This window comes from Pholcus phalangioides, unplaced genomic scaffold (assembly GCF_987345545.1).
Source record: "Pholcus phalangioides strain wild (caught in Gottingen) unplaced genomic scaffold, Ppha-v1.0 ptg000017l_1, whole genome shotgun sequence".
Taxonomy (NCBI): Eukaryota; Metazoa; Arthropoda; class Arachnida; order Araneae; family Pholcidae; genus Pholcus; species Pholcus phalangioides.
The window spans coordinates 20,319,863-20,334,962 of NW_028301610.1; the positions used below are offsets into that span (position 1 = coordinate 20,319,863).

At 35.3% G+C, this 15,100-nt stretch overlaps 1 long non-coding RNA gene and 1 other non-coding gene across 4 annotated transcripts in view; both read left to right on the top strand.

The window, feature by feature from the left end:
• LOC149072513 (uncharacterized) overlaps positions 1 to 15,100 on the top strand; it is a 57,479-nt gene that overhangs the window by 32,079 nt on the left and 10,300 nt on the right. For all 3 annotated transcript variants that reach the window (XR_016194523.1, XR_016194522.1, XR_016194524.1), the window contains 2 exons: positions 6,458 to 6,582; positions 6,913 to 7,041. This is a non-coding gene — a long non-coding RNA (uncharacterized LOC149072513). The remainder of the gene's footprint in view (positions 1 to 6,457; positions 6,583 to 6,912; positions 7,042 to 15,100) is intronic.
• TRNAT-AGU (transfer RNA threonine (anticodon AGU)) lies at positions 13,324 to 13,397 on the top strand. The gene has a single exon. It is a non-coding gene; the product is annotated as a tRNA-Thr (tRNA).

Consider the following 15,100-nt stretch of genomic DNA (forward strand, 5'->3'; position numbering starts at 1 on the left):
TTATTCTAAGGTTGGGCGTGGTAGCCCGGTCGATAAGATGCTCGCCTAAAGTACCAAAGGATGTTTAGAGGTGTCGCAAGTTTGATACCCGGTTCATCCTTGTCAGGAAACTTTCCTGACACAGGGGTGCAACAAAAAACGGCGACTTGACCGCAGCAAAAAATTGCTACCGCAGGGATTCCCCCATTGAGGGGTTAGCGCGCCAACCTCTCGATGAGTATAAAAACAAGCCTGCCGTTCGGAATCGACAATAAATTGTAGGTCCCGGTCTAATTAGCCCTCGTGTGCAGAAAATGACCGTGGTGCGGCAAAAATGATCAATGATTATTCTAAGGTTAGTTTATATATTCCAAAAAATTGCTGTATAGTGCAGTGTTTAGAATATGTATATTTTGAGGTATTTTTAAAAGATTTTAATCAAAATAATTTCTTGGAATCACAAACACCCTTTTTTTTAATTCCACCTTTTTTATGTACACATTTAGATGCGAGATTCACATATTAAAATGTTACAAGAAACCACAAACAAAGTGTAACCGTGAAGATATGTAATATATGTATTATACCTAATATGTAATATACATATTCAAAGAAATTATTACTTATTTATAATACACAATAGTTTTTCACACACACAAATCCTTGTATAAATAAATTGAAGCCTCTGTGAAGAAATAAACCAATGTATGTAAACTGAATTTTCATTCAAAAAATATTTACATGTTTGCGTTACATTTTTATGTTTTATATAGGTGCATCAGACTTTCATAACTGAAATGTCAAGAGACAAAAATAGCATTATCTCATAACGAAAGGAAAATAACTTTGTGAGATTCTTGAATTGAACATTGGTAATGAACACCTTCAAGTGAAACAGAACAAAAAGTATAGTTTTTTCCGAAAATAAGACTTAACCCAAAAATAAGCCTTAGCTTGATTTTTCAAGATGCTCATAATATGAGCCCGACCTGAAAATTGGCCTGTTAAAATTGTCAGGTAGATGAAGGCATTCTGTAGGTCTGTTGCTCTACATGACGGGTTGTCTTGTATAAAGTGATATTAATATACAACAATGTTATTGACGAGTTATTTGGTAGTTTAAGTTCCCAAAAATGGCTAATTTGGACAAGTGAAAAACATCTCCATTATTCTGAATCCTCTGAATGACTGTTATCTCCTCCTCTTAACCAGATCATTTTTTAATTATTACTGCTCCTTTAAAACTATTTCAGAATTTAATTTAATGAAGTAGGGATATTCTTTAAAAGTGGGGAATTCAAGAAAAAGAGAAGCATGTGACTTCAGCTCCTGAAAGTTTGGGTTCGATTTTAAAAAAAAACTTGATGGTTTTGGTTGCATAGCTAAAGGTTTTATTTTTGGCGGATCAGGACACTTTTGAATACATTTTCTGCAGGGTTTGAAAAATTTGGAGAAACAAAAATTCGAGCACCATTTTCATTTCTCAGAATTTTCATTATCCGAATTCATTTATTTTACCACAATCTTCTTGCTGCAGTTCTGCATACAACTCAAGGTTCAGATATAATTATGCAGAAGTGAGTGTGTTTGTGTGTGAACAATTATTCCTTTGTTGTATGATCAATTTTATTAATCAAATACATAATTTAACGTGCACCAAAAATGTGTATTTAGACATATAAGATGTGCACATGAAGGGGGTACATACATGTTTAAATTAGATATTTTGAGGTTTTGGGAAATAGTTCAATTTTTTTCAAAAAAGCCTGGTTTCTTACAGCCCTGGTATAAATGGGGTTCTAATGTAAATAAAGTGATTTCCTGTTGCTGATTCCCAAAGGCTCAGAAACGTCGGGAATTTGGAAACCCTAATCGTTATATTGAGAGGCAAAATTATCCTTACGTGTGATTACATTTATGCTGCTGTCATCATCTTTTCTACATCAACACTGTTAATACCATCAGAAAATGTGTTTTTATGCATTTATTTGTCACAAATAATCGTATAATTGATTAATTTATTTTAAAAATTTACCAAGATGCATTGTTGACCCTGTAAAAAAGTTTACCGCATTGCACTTCTGTGTCTTACACAGAAAGTAGCCATACCAGTTTCAGTGTATTTGAAATAAAAATTTAGAAATTGCGTACTTTTTTAACATTGTAACACTTAAATTTTGTTTTTTTACGTCTATGAACTCCATTTTCATGTTTAAATTCAATATGCATTTCTTGTTGCTGTGGTGGTCATCTTTACACTGAATGAAAATCTCTGCAGTAGCCAAAACAGTGTCGCTAAATTGCAAACCAAGTCCAGTCTCCCTTGCATATTACCAAAGCCTCCTAGAAGTACAAGCCGTAATGCATCACTCTGCCGAGGCTGTGACATCACAATCCGGGTTCTTAGTGTGGCTATTTTGGATGTTTTTAATGAAGCACACCACGTGCAGTTATCGTCATATTTTATTTGAATTCTTCAAGTTTTTAATGTTTATTTTACTATTTACTTATTGTTATTAAGCACTACACATAACAAGCACTACACAGAAACAAAAACTTTATGTCAGGTTGCACTACACGTACACGCACATTCCCGCAGGCACCGGCTCGTTGGGGGGTTCCGCAGGGGGTGGGGGGTGCATGTGTGGTGTAGCAGTAGTAGGTGGGGCCTCCAAAAAATGGCTCGGGGATCCATGATGTTCTTAAGTCAGCCACCTCGTTGGGCAATTTGCCTGTTGTGGCGTTGTATTGTATTGTATTTAACTATTTATAACTGCTTTTTTATTTGTTGAACACATTAGCAGGAGAAATTTTGTTTTAATAGTTGTAAAAAGGAGCCAAGAACTTTGATAATCATCTGACGACGGGCAAAGAAAAAGGTATGTAGCTATTTGTACACAATTCAGTCAATACATTTGAAATATTTATTTTTTCTGACTTTATTTTGCGTAATTAATTTGAAAGTAGATTTGTTCGCTGCTATTTTGTGTCAAATTTTATTTCCTCCTGCATTGAGAGCAGTTTTTATCCTCTTGTTTAATCGTTGGAGCACATTTTTCAGATCTAATATATATAACCTTTTTTTTAATATTGAGTAAATCACATTTCTCAGGTCTGTAATTAAAAATACAAATATTAATGTGCCTAGTGATGTGAAATTTAATGAAGGGATAGGCTACTTCTTAAATAAATAATAAAATAGTTTGCAAATTCAACTTGACATTTAAATTTAATGGTTTAAAATGCATCTCCCTGTGAAAGCATTCTTGCACTATTCAGAATATTTTATAATTCAATAATTTTGTTTTGCCTATATGCTGTATATTATAAAAATATAAAATTACTACACCTATAACATTTTTTACATTTTCTTGTAGGTGTCTCGGTGCTCCTGTGTTTGCAGCAGTAGGTCAAACTGCAAGGGGAAGCGAAAGACCGAATGGAACCCTTGTCGTACTGAGGAAGGCACGACAAAGTTACCAATTAAACGAAAGTCGCCAGAGGAAAGAAATAGTGAAATCAGTCTCGTGTCACTGTCTCACTCAATAATCATCTTGTAACTGAGTTTTATGAATGGTTCCTAGGAAAAAACTCGGTGTACTTCATGGTAAAATAAGTGAATTTATCATTTGTGTGCATGAATAGTTGGAACTGAGTTTTATCAAAGCTGCTCGCTAATCTCCGGAAATGATACTATGGACACCAGTATTTTATTTCACCAATCCAGCTTCATATCGCTTTGTGAGGAATTCAAATAAACTGGTACTACCCCATGAATATTACTTCAAGTATTGCTGCAAAAAGTAGGTGTCCTAGCGTAGCGTACAGAATTCAAACGTGAAACATCTAACAGGAAAAGTGTTGAAATTGTGAACTTCTTGAAATTGAGAAGTTAGTCTGTTTGATAATGGCCAAAATTTGTGTAATTATTATTTTATGCTTGGAACATTTTAAAAGAAAGCTTCAATTAAAAGTTTGACATTAATACATTCACAAAGGTAAAATATCGTACCTTTCAACATGGTGAAAACTATGCTCTAATAGAAATATTATTTAAAATACTATTTAACCATCGATTTATTCCAAACGTTTTACACATGTTCTTGATTGTATGTGCTATCCTATGCTGGTATAAAATTTTACATATCTTAGATAATTTTTTGTAAATTTTCAAAAAAAAATTTGCATTAAAGCAGCGTGCATACATGATAAATTACCATGACATCAATGTAATTGAATAGAAATTGATTAAAAATTTCTTTAAAAATAAAGGAAACTGTTCAGTTCATGAAATGAAGCAAAAGGTTGAGATTTCATTAACTCAATCTTATTTAAAATTAAATTTTAACTGTAAAAATTTTTGAAATTTAAAATTTAATCTTAAATAAGATTGAGTCAATGAAATCTCAACCTTTTGCTTCATTTCATGAATTGAACAGTTTCCTTTATCTTTATTCAATTACATTGATGTCATGGTATTTTATCATGCACGCAAGCTGTTTTAATGCATTTTTTTTCTGAAAATTCACAAAACAAAGTTTTACATATCTTACATACTTAATACCAGCATAGGATAGCACATACAATCAAGAACAAGTGTAAAAAATTTCGAATAAATCGATGGTTAAATAGTATTTATAATGATATTTCTATTAGAGTATAGTTTTTCGCCATGTTAAAAGGTATAACACCTCTTAAAAGAACTCTGCTTCCATAAAACAAGTTTCTTTTAATTGAAATCTTAATTGCATTGAATAGTTTATTTTTTAAATTCGCAGTATTTTCAAAAAAGTAATAAAAGTGTGTGTGTGTGTGTGTATTTTGATTAGATGTATGATGAATGTTTGCATTTTTCAGGAAATGTCTTTTCAATTTTGAAACTTAATATTTAAAAAAATAATTGATCCCATATTAACATTTTATTTTCAGAATTTTAATTGAAAGTATTTATTTCTAAGTGTTCATAATTGACCATTTATAATTAAAAACTAAAATTTATTTTATAAATGAAATGAGTGCAACAAGAGTAAGACTTTTCATAATGTGAAATCCAATCAGAATTTTGAAATGTTGCTTTTTCGAAGTTCCTCTCATAGATTAATAAACTTGAACATTTACAAAAATTTTATAATGTTTAGAGCAGCAACTAATAATTTCCCCTTGAATAAGAATTGATAATATGAATGTAGTTCAGTGAATAAAAAATATTTTAATGACATTGTTGTCCTTTTCATTTTTGTACATTGCGTGTATCCTTTTATTTTTGATACAAATTCTAATAAGTCATATTATATAAATAAAAAAAATGAAAAATTGCTGAGCAGTCGAATATATTGCCTGATTTTTCAAAAATATTTGCTTGGGAACAAAAAACATTTAGAAATATGTGTTGGCCGAGAATTTGTGAAACCTATTTTTTTTATAATTATTAAATTACCTCTTTTTTATTATTCATTAATTTAACATTGTGTTCTCCGTATATCATACTAGGTAATAATTGTAATAAAAAAATTTAAATTCGTCAATTTTTCCTTTCAATTGTCAAAAAATACATGTTGGTTGCGAGTTTCAAATGCAAAGCATGTACGCGGTAGGACCCAGGTTGTGACATCACGAAAACATGTTTGAGGCTTGTAGTATCTAGGAGGCTTTGGTATTACTCTCCTAAAATTATGAAACTTTTTCCAAGAAATAGTGTTTTGGAACTAACTCAAACGGGCGGTGGTCTTCGAACCCGAAAAAACAATTTTCATCAAATAGTGTTTTCCAAAAAAACGTCACCATTACCATCATAAATAAAATGCCAAGCAAGCTTTTACTAAATTTCGAATAGTAAATCAGCTTCCTCTCAAGCTCGACCCTCAAAACCAGGTCAGATAGATAATAAACATTCATCGTTTTTCCAAGATGTGAAAGAGTTTGCATAACAAGAAAAAGATCAGAATGACTTAACTTTCCTACTATTCAAAGGACATCCTCAGCTTGCACTTGGCCCAAAATTCTTTCCATTTTAGCAGGTTTTGTATCTACAAATAGACTAAATATGCCTTCCGTCTCTGCTTTAGACAGTTCCTGTTTTAAGAAACCTCTTTATGATTGAAAAAGCATTAATTATTCACAAGACTATATATTTGTTCCGTTTAAGACAGGTTTCATTGTATATATAACTTTTTTTGGCGCCTCTAATTATTTGGCACCGGTCGCACAGCCCTAAGACTGCCACTGTTCGCACCTTTTATTATTTGACACTCAGTGCAATTGTACAGGTTGCGCTGCTCTAAGACCGCCACTGCACACATCCTTTGCATCAATGTACCAGCTTCACCTGACAACAAAATAAGATAATTATTCAAGTCTTGAATCTCTCTCAAACTTAGCATTTCTTTTGTTTGCCTGTGATGTTAACATATGCATAAAGTATGTTTGTAAGAACATTGATTGCTGTTACTCAATTCTGTCCACTTCTATGTTTTATTAGTTGGCATCAAGGAGACCAGAACTTCCTGCTTCTGTCTGCAGTGAGCTTCGATGATACAATGCTGGATGATAAGAAGTAGTGAAATGAAGCATCTGATAACAGTCATCACCGTAAGCCACACTGATGTATGCAAATTATAAATTTATCTATAATTTTTTTATCACAAAAAATGAGAAACTTTGCCTGGTTTTAATTTATACAAAAATTGCCACGTTTTTAAGACAAATTCAATTGGTCGAATGACCATTCGACCAATTGAATTTATTTGTCTTAAAAACGTGGCAATTTTTGTATAAATATAATTTTTTTCATAGAAAAGTTTGCTTATTTTATACAAATCTTTAGCTGTGATAATTAAGATTTTTCTGATTCTTCCGTTTTTATTTAGTTTCTGACTTTTATCCCTCTTGATTATCATATAATATTTGTACTCTGATATTTCTATTTATGACTAGAAAGTCCTGAACCTTGGAAAAGATCATAAGAGGACATGAGCAACAAAGAAAGCAATTTGATGTCTAATGCCAAGGCACATCATCCACTGACAGGGCATCCTCAGAAATATTGTAATGTCTGTGGAATGAGTAAGTTCTTATGTAGATTCAATGTCTCATGATTTTGTCAATGAATATGATGGTGCTTTCAATTGTTAATTCTGGGAATATGTGAGAAGACAAATTTCCTTGCTGTGTGGCGATTACCTGTTTTTATATTGACTGCCTGTCATTATTTGATGGTGTAGCAAAATTCTCATAATGTGTGGATCTCCTCTGTTGTACCGTTTGCAGTACATTCCCGGTTATTTTTTGTTACCCAACATAGAATTAACATTTGCGAATGGCAACAATGAAATAGTTTTCTTTCCACTAATAAGATTTACAACATTAAGTTTTTACATTTTTTTAGAACTTTTAACCTGTTAAAGGAGTAAACATAAATACAACAATTTGTTTAGAGTTCTTAACTTCAGTAAATATTACACATTAATTGATTATCTCTCACTGATCTGTCAGTTTCTCATCGTTTCCAGAGACGTTTCCATCTCAATGTCTCTTTTCTTTAACGGCACGAGTATCACCAGTGCATATCCCAGCTTTATGGCGACATCAGCTCAGACCTACAGTCATGAGCGATATTTCCTTTCTTCATGTGAAATGTATACAACCAGATTTTCGGACAGGTGATGGGTCTGTGTCCCAGTAAGACGTCTAGCACTCCATCAGGCTCATGCTATTTGAATATGGCTGACAGGAACAAGAGCCCGAGGTGGCCCTAAGCCACTATATCTGAACTCGATTAGATGGTGATATGACAAAAACATGGAGACGGAAGGGTGCTACCCAGCACACTCCGGGCGAAACACCTTAATGACTAGATTGTTTTGTGTGTAATTTTTGTCTTTCTCAGCACACTGGCGAACTTTAAAGGGAATCTTCCCATACCAAGATCCAATCAGACAGCAGGATCAGTAACCTGTAAAAACTCAGCCTATTTGAACAGTAAAACTCATTGCATATCATACGGAATAAAACACTATTTCAACTTTCGACATGGAAATTGGCAACATAGAAGGAATAAACATTGAAGACCTGGCCAGAGTCTGTAACACTAAGCCTATTGCACATTGATTTTTATCATGAAGCTATTAACCCTAAAGTGTGGTCAGCGGCCCACAGATGGCATGAAGATAAAAACATTGCACATTTTTCTTGTGTAATTATATTGCAAAACATTTATCACAATTTAATATTGCACAATAATATTTTCATATTCTTTATACAGAGTTAGATGACAACTCTGCGAGATCCCCACCAGCGATACGCTGGACCCTAAGATTGGGAGAGGAATGCAATACGACAAGCTCCAGGATCCTCCACATGGGTGTAAGTGGAATTTATGTGGAGCATCGGTAGCCCGACCACTGGTACCGTTCTCATCTGACAGCCAGGAGACCCTACCCCCTGACTGCCAGACTTAGCAAACATAACTGGCCCGAGCTGCAATGCCAGCGGGTACCTCGGGTGGTTTCTGGTAACTGAGGGACCTAACTAACTCCTGGGGCCTAAACTAGAATTAAATTTAAATTAAAGACTTTGTGAAGGATCCTAGGTCATCATGTCACACTGTGTCCAATTTCATTCCAGCGCCAAGCTTTGCTTTGTATTTTTCAATACTTCTATCATGTTTGTACTTCCACTTTAGTACCTGCTTACAGCCAATCAGCTTTTTGTTTCTTGGTCTTTCAATGATTTGCCATACTTTTTCTAGAATTAAGGCATTCCATTGTTCATGTCACATTTCCATTGCGGCCAACGTGGGCCCATTAAATCTTCAGAAACAGTAGGATTATTCTCGGCGTCATCAACCAGCTGCACTGCTTCATTATCTCGAAGAGTTTTTGTTTGGTATTCTTTTTCATAGCCTTCCTCTTTTCGCCATTCCACCATACCTTGGACGACCCAGTGCTCATTTGGGATGCTGACTATGTTGGTTGATAACGCATATCTGACTCCACAGTCATAATATATGACTTGTCAACAATCGCACAACATAAATTCATTTACAAAATTCACACAACGCACAAAACTACATCAACATGTATACACTGACTCGCAACAACTATATCTCTATTTTTCCTTCTTCCGGTCGTTTGGCGCACGTAATCTGCATAGAATTTTTTTCATTCATATTATCAACACACTAAAATGTTGACGATAATTTGAAAGCTAACTTAATGTTGCGTGTTTTTGTCATGATTTGTCATTCAAAACTGGGTAAGTTTTCATTTCAAGTCAGTAATATAAATTATCTCAATTATTTTAAAATGTATGGTAAATGTAGAAGAATCTACACAGAAAATTTTCTATCACCGGTTTGCAAACTGTTATCAACTAAATAAGAAAATTTATACTATCAAATAATAGGACGGCTGGAGAAATTGCAAAAAAATCTAGGCTCCGCCAACAATTTTTAGTTGCGTTATACAACAATATCTTTTGTAAAAGAACAAATCCATTTGATTAAATATACTTGAACTCTATGTAACTGCTCTACATATTTTATAATTTTGTGTGTGTTCTCTTCTTCACTCAATATGTTCCCATGCATACAGATATTTATTAGTCGTTAACCTATAGTAATGACTTGCAACCGGTTTCCGGGTTATTAGGCCATGGTCTAGGAGATTTTCTTCCTGACGTTTCGCCCACATCTGTGGCAGGCATCATCTGAGGTTAATTCGACGTAAGTCTCCGCGGCAAGCGAGAAAGGCTTCGTACATCTACTGTCATCGACTTGTTCTCTATATGCATTTCTGAGACTTGATCGGCCGCAGAAGAACCGCATTGGTTGGCTTGTGTGGATGTGTTGTGCGCCGATTGGCTGCAAGTGGTGCCTGGCGACGATTGGCTGTCGAGGTCATTTTCTCTCTGGCATTCATCGGGGGCACATCTCAACTCTCTGCGGCGCTGAAGTACCGGGACCCAAGTGGGATGCACCTTCATCGTCTCCTCCTTTCGATTGCAGAGCCATTGAAATATTCAAGCACCACAACATGAATCGAAAGGAGGAGACGATGAAGGTGCATCCCACTTGGGTCCCGGTACTTCAGCGCCGCAGAGAGTTGAGATGTGCCCCCGATGAATGCCAGAGAGAAAATGACCTCGACAGCCAATCGTCGCCAGACACCACTTGCAGCCAATCGGCGCAAAACACATCCACACAAGCCAACCAATGCGGTTCTTCTGCGGCCGATCAAGTCTCAGAAATGCATATAGAGAACAAGTCGATGACAGTAGATGTACGAAGCCTTTCTCGCTTGCCGCGGAGACTTACGTCGAATTAACCTCAGATGATGCCTGCCACAGATGTGGGCGAAACGTCAGGAAGAAAATCTCCTAGACCATGGCCTAATAACCCGGAAACCGGTTGCAAGTCATTTAACGCCGGCCATGAAAGCCTCAGACAATATTCCAACCTATAGTAATGTCTCATGCACAAATTATTTGAACAATAATTTCTGATAATATTGTCAATCCTAGTGCAGAGCTATCTGATGATCAATCACTACTGTATGTAGAAGTTTATTACTTGAATGAATCAGACAAAAATTGAAGCTTCTAATAGATGAAATTAATCTCAAACTATTCCTTGATTTTAAGGGGGAGGTGCTACGAGAGTGCCACATGTTTTGAATTGTGTCTGAAATAACTGAATCAACCAGAAAAATTGTGAAATTTCTTTATATTATCCCTATTTTGAAGAGGGGGAATTGAAGAATCTCAAATGTGTTTCAGTTGCAACGTTGAGAAAATCGTATGATGAATCAAGAAACACAAATATTGCCATACACTAACTTCCATACATTGAATGGGAATTTTTTTATAAGTTTTACTACTTTCTGTGCGAAAATTATTTCTAACATAATGTGTTTGTGGCAAATTTTATCAATTTTTTTGAGTAAATATTGAAATTTTTGTAATTTAAAGTTGAGTGTTGTGTTCTTTGCTTCTTTGTTTTATTTTGAAGTTATCAGTTCAACTATAAGAGCTGTTGAAAAAGTGATGTTAATATAAATCAGCATAAGATGAAATATAAATTTTTGTCTAGCTTTGCAAATAATTATTTTGTATGTATTTTTTAAATATTTTTCTGAACAGAATAAGAGAGGGGAAGATATTGCAAAATTTAATTTTTCTTTTTTCATGATTAAGGTAATAAGTTGGAATTAAGAGCAAATACTTTTTTTAATTAAAAAAAAAAACATCAGTGCAAGCAACCGATTTCATCGTTTGTTTATATCATGAACTTCAGAAATCTGTAAAAGAAAATTGATTCAGTTGGCTTGAAAAGTAAGATATTATGAAGGAAGAAAAATGATCGTCCTCGCGATCAGCCTCCACTCCGTGACGTCATGACTCCAGTGTGGAGGCTTTCTTATCTATAGGGGGTGTTGTTTATATACCGTAAAATATAAGACATTGCTGGTTGTGGGCGAAATTCCTTTTTGCAGATGGAAAGGAAAATTGAGAGGGCTATATAAAATCTGTTAATTGAAGCGATTTCACGGGGAAGTGGGGGGGAGGGATAACATTTAACATGAACGAAAATGTCCAGTAAGTATCATTCAGGGAAGCTTAGTTCTTTTTTTATTATGGCCATAAAAAATTTGTATATAAAAATGTTTAATGGATTTTTTTACCCTTAAGTGGTTTTTAAAATTTTCCTAATCACGTAACTGCCACAGTGGAAATTGCTAAACCTAGAAATTGCTACCTATTTTTGAAAAGAATATTTTTTTCCTGATCTCGTTTGCTAAAAAATACTTTCTCCCAACAATAATAAAACAAGGGGGAAAAACTGTTTTGTTATTTATGCTGTATAAAAATAATTGTATATAACCTCAAAGGGAAAGAGGAAAACATCCTTTCTCTCTACATTCTGTTATCAGACTTTGAACAGAAGCTGACTCCGCCCGCTGGCAGTTGATTGACTGGATGAGGGGGAAGAAAAACGTGTTACCAGGAGAAAAAACTTACAATAGTGTTTGGACTCTGGGTTGCCGTTTTGAGAGAGTTTTAAGAAACAGACCTTGGGATTGTCGCTGTAAGGGTTGAGTAAATTGCAGGGTTTTTGTAAGAAAGTTACACACACACAGGGTTTTTATTTTCTTTAGGGTAAGCAGGTCTGTTGTAAGTAAGAAGTCCTGTCAGTCAGCCAATCTTCTAGTGGTGAGGACACGCAGCAAGCTTGCTGTTGAAGCAATACCAGATATAGACTTTTGTTGTCATCCATCTTGAACTTCTGGATCAAGCTCTGAAAATCTTTGCACGGGATCTTGCTGCTAATGGCCTGATCATTCTGATTCCTTCTGACTCTAGCTTCAATTCTCAGCTTCTCAAGCTTATGGTTCATCTTGTGTCTTTTATGCTGAGCTTCCATCTTGTTCTTCCAATACTGTGCTTTTATTTTTTTTCTTCATTGGTCTTTCTCCTTTCTAGTGATGATCATGTTCAACATTTCCTTGTAAACTTCTTTATCGTAGCACTTGCTCCCCAGAGTAGGTGCCAGAACCTGGCGACTGAGGCCATTTGAGCTCCCTCCCCAGAAAATTCATGAATATACAGTGGAGCACGCCATTCCACCTCGTATGGGCTTGAGTCCTGTATATACGAGATGGGTGGCAATTTTCAACCCCCTCTAATGTTTTCTTCATGTTGGCACCTTAGCTCCTGATTATCATTCTTTTCAAGTGTTATGACCTTGTGCTCCACCTGCACATCCAGACCCAACTCCTCCCCTAACAACTTCAAGTCCTCTTTGAGTTGAGTCTCATCTTCAAATATGGCATTGTACTTGATGTACTGTAAGTTTGACTGCAACCACACAATTACTCTCTGCTTTTCTTCATGTCAGGGCAACACACAGCTTGAATTTCTATGAAGGACCCTCCTCTCACAACTCGATGTACCAAACGACTTGTTTTCCTTGAAGCTTGGAATAGTGTAACTGATCTTGTCAACTGCACCAGTAATATCACCTCTTCCCCTTTCATACAAAGGTCCCTTACAATAATATGATTTTATAGCAAAATCAATCGGTAATACACACCTTCCAAAAAGAACAACACTTTATTCATTCACAAGACAATCCATCATGCATATGCTGGACTGTAACTGTGATTTTTTTTTTTTTTTTTAAATATGGGCAGATATCGTGTCGTGTGTATCGATACTTTTCTACCAAAACACCCTTTGGCGGGCCATAGGTTGTGGATCCCTGCTACATGGGCTCTTGTCGTTTGACCTGGACGACTTTTGTTCTTGTTTTTAGCTATATTGTTTTTCTGTTCTGTTTCATAAATCTGCGGCACTGTGGCTAAGCTGGTCAAAGCGCCTGTTTAGTAAATAGGAGGTCGTGGGTTCGAATCCCACCAGTGCCTTGAATATGCAACAGAACATACTTTAGTTTCCCTTGTCTCTTGTTTAGTCCTCATTTGTGTAACTTTTTTTTATGGTTTTCATAGGAGCATCATGATAGGGTTGATTTATAGGGAAGTTCACCCACAAGAATCTCCATAATTTATTTTGTTTAGTCTAAAGTTATTCAAGACACATTATATATATAACCACTGTTTTAACCAAGACCACCCACTAGAAGTTTTAAACAGACATAGCTATCCATCTTGTTGTTCTTGTTAACAAGAAAAAACATACACACTTGATAATATCTGAATTGATGTTGTAATTACATAAAAATAAGAATATTTTTTCCAACATGACTTCAGCGAACCATGTTATAAACAACAGCACACATGCAGGGCTAGTTTTACTATTAGGGTATAATTTAAGGGCTTTTGTCAATCATACGAAAGTGGCATTAGTTTGTTGGAGTTCTGTTATGTAATTATCTATTTATAAGGTCGTGTAAATTTTCCTGTGCTCAAAAACAGGCTGCCTACCAAGCCACTGAGTCATCTGCATTGCTTGTCCAATAACTTGCAATCCTATCTATGTATATTATTTGCAAGCTCAATAAATCAAATGAGTGCAAGCCCATTCCAATCTTGTTCATTCTAGTTAGAGCCATCCAAAAGAATACACAGGATTTTCTGTGTTTGTACTGTACACTTTTTTTTTTCCGGGGTGAGGGGTGTCTAATTTTTTACTGTAAAAAAACACTAAAATCTCAACCCAGTGCCCCCCACTTTGTCTACGCCATTGGTGCCATCACACTTCACATTCTTGAGCTCATATTCTGAAACACCTGTGTCTCGAATTTCATCTGCATTTGTTGATTTTTTGCTGCCGCTAGGGGCTTGTATACTGCCCAAGTTATTTTATGACCATCCTGTGTATAATCCATACACATGGGAAGACTAGCAAGACTTGTACCAGCCATGGGGGTCGAATTCATTTTTTTTTATTTATGAAATATGGAATTTATTAGAAAAGTAATGCAAGGAGCTTTTTTGAAAAGTTCTTGCTAAAGAACCTTCCCTTTCCCTCAACACAACCACCAACAGCCTAATTTATGTTCTAGTATCTAAATCGCTTGTTTTCTGTCTGAATCAAAATTGCTAGCTTGAGGTAAGCCATAAGTGTAAATAAGTACAAAGTATACAAATGGATGGATACCAAGCGAAGATAATTGGAAAGAAATGTCACATTCCTCTGTGAGGAATCAAAATACCAACCTTGCACTTTCTGGGCGCATGTTCTACCATTAAACTACAGAGGACTGGCATTTTCTTTCCTAAGAACACTGTTTCTTTTGGCTGAACGGGACTGTGCAGTAGACAGTATATTAACTCAGCAGCAGCTCATAATGAAATTAGCCTCCAGGTGGCGACATAGGGCAAAATGATGAACCTCTCTACTAATTGTGCCGAATGTACATTGTATCCTCTATGTTCTCTATCGCTTCTAACATGCCACCTTTCCTTGAAATAGAATACCCGACACACTAAAAAAAAATCATTATTGCTATGAATTGGTCTTGAACTGTTTCATAATTCAACCTTTTCAATCTATTTTGTTTCTACTTCATGGTTTCTCCCTCCTGTCCTTTCACCGATAATTCTATTAAGTAATTCTTTTATGAATTCTGGCTGAAGTTACAGATGGGACGAATATGGTTAATTTT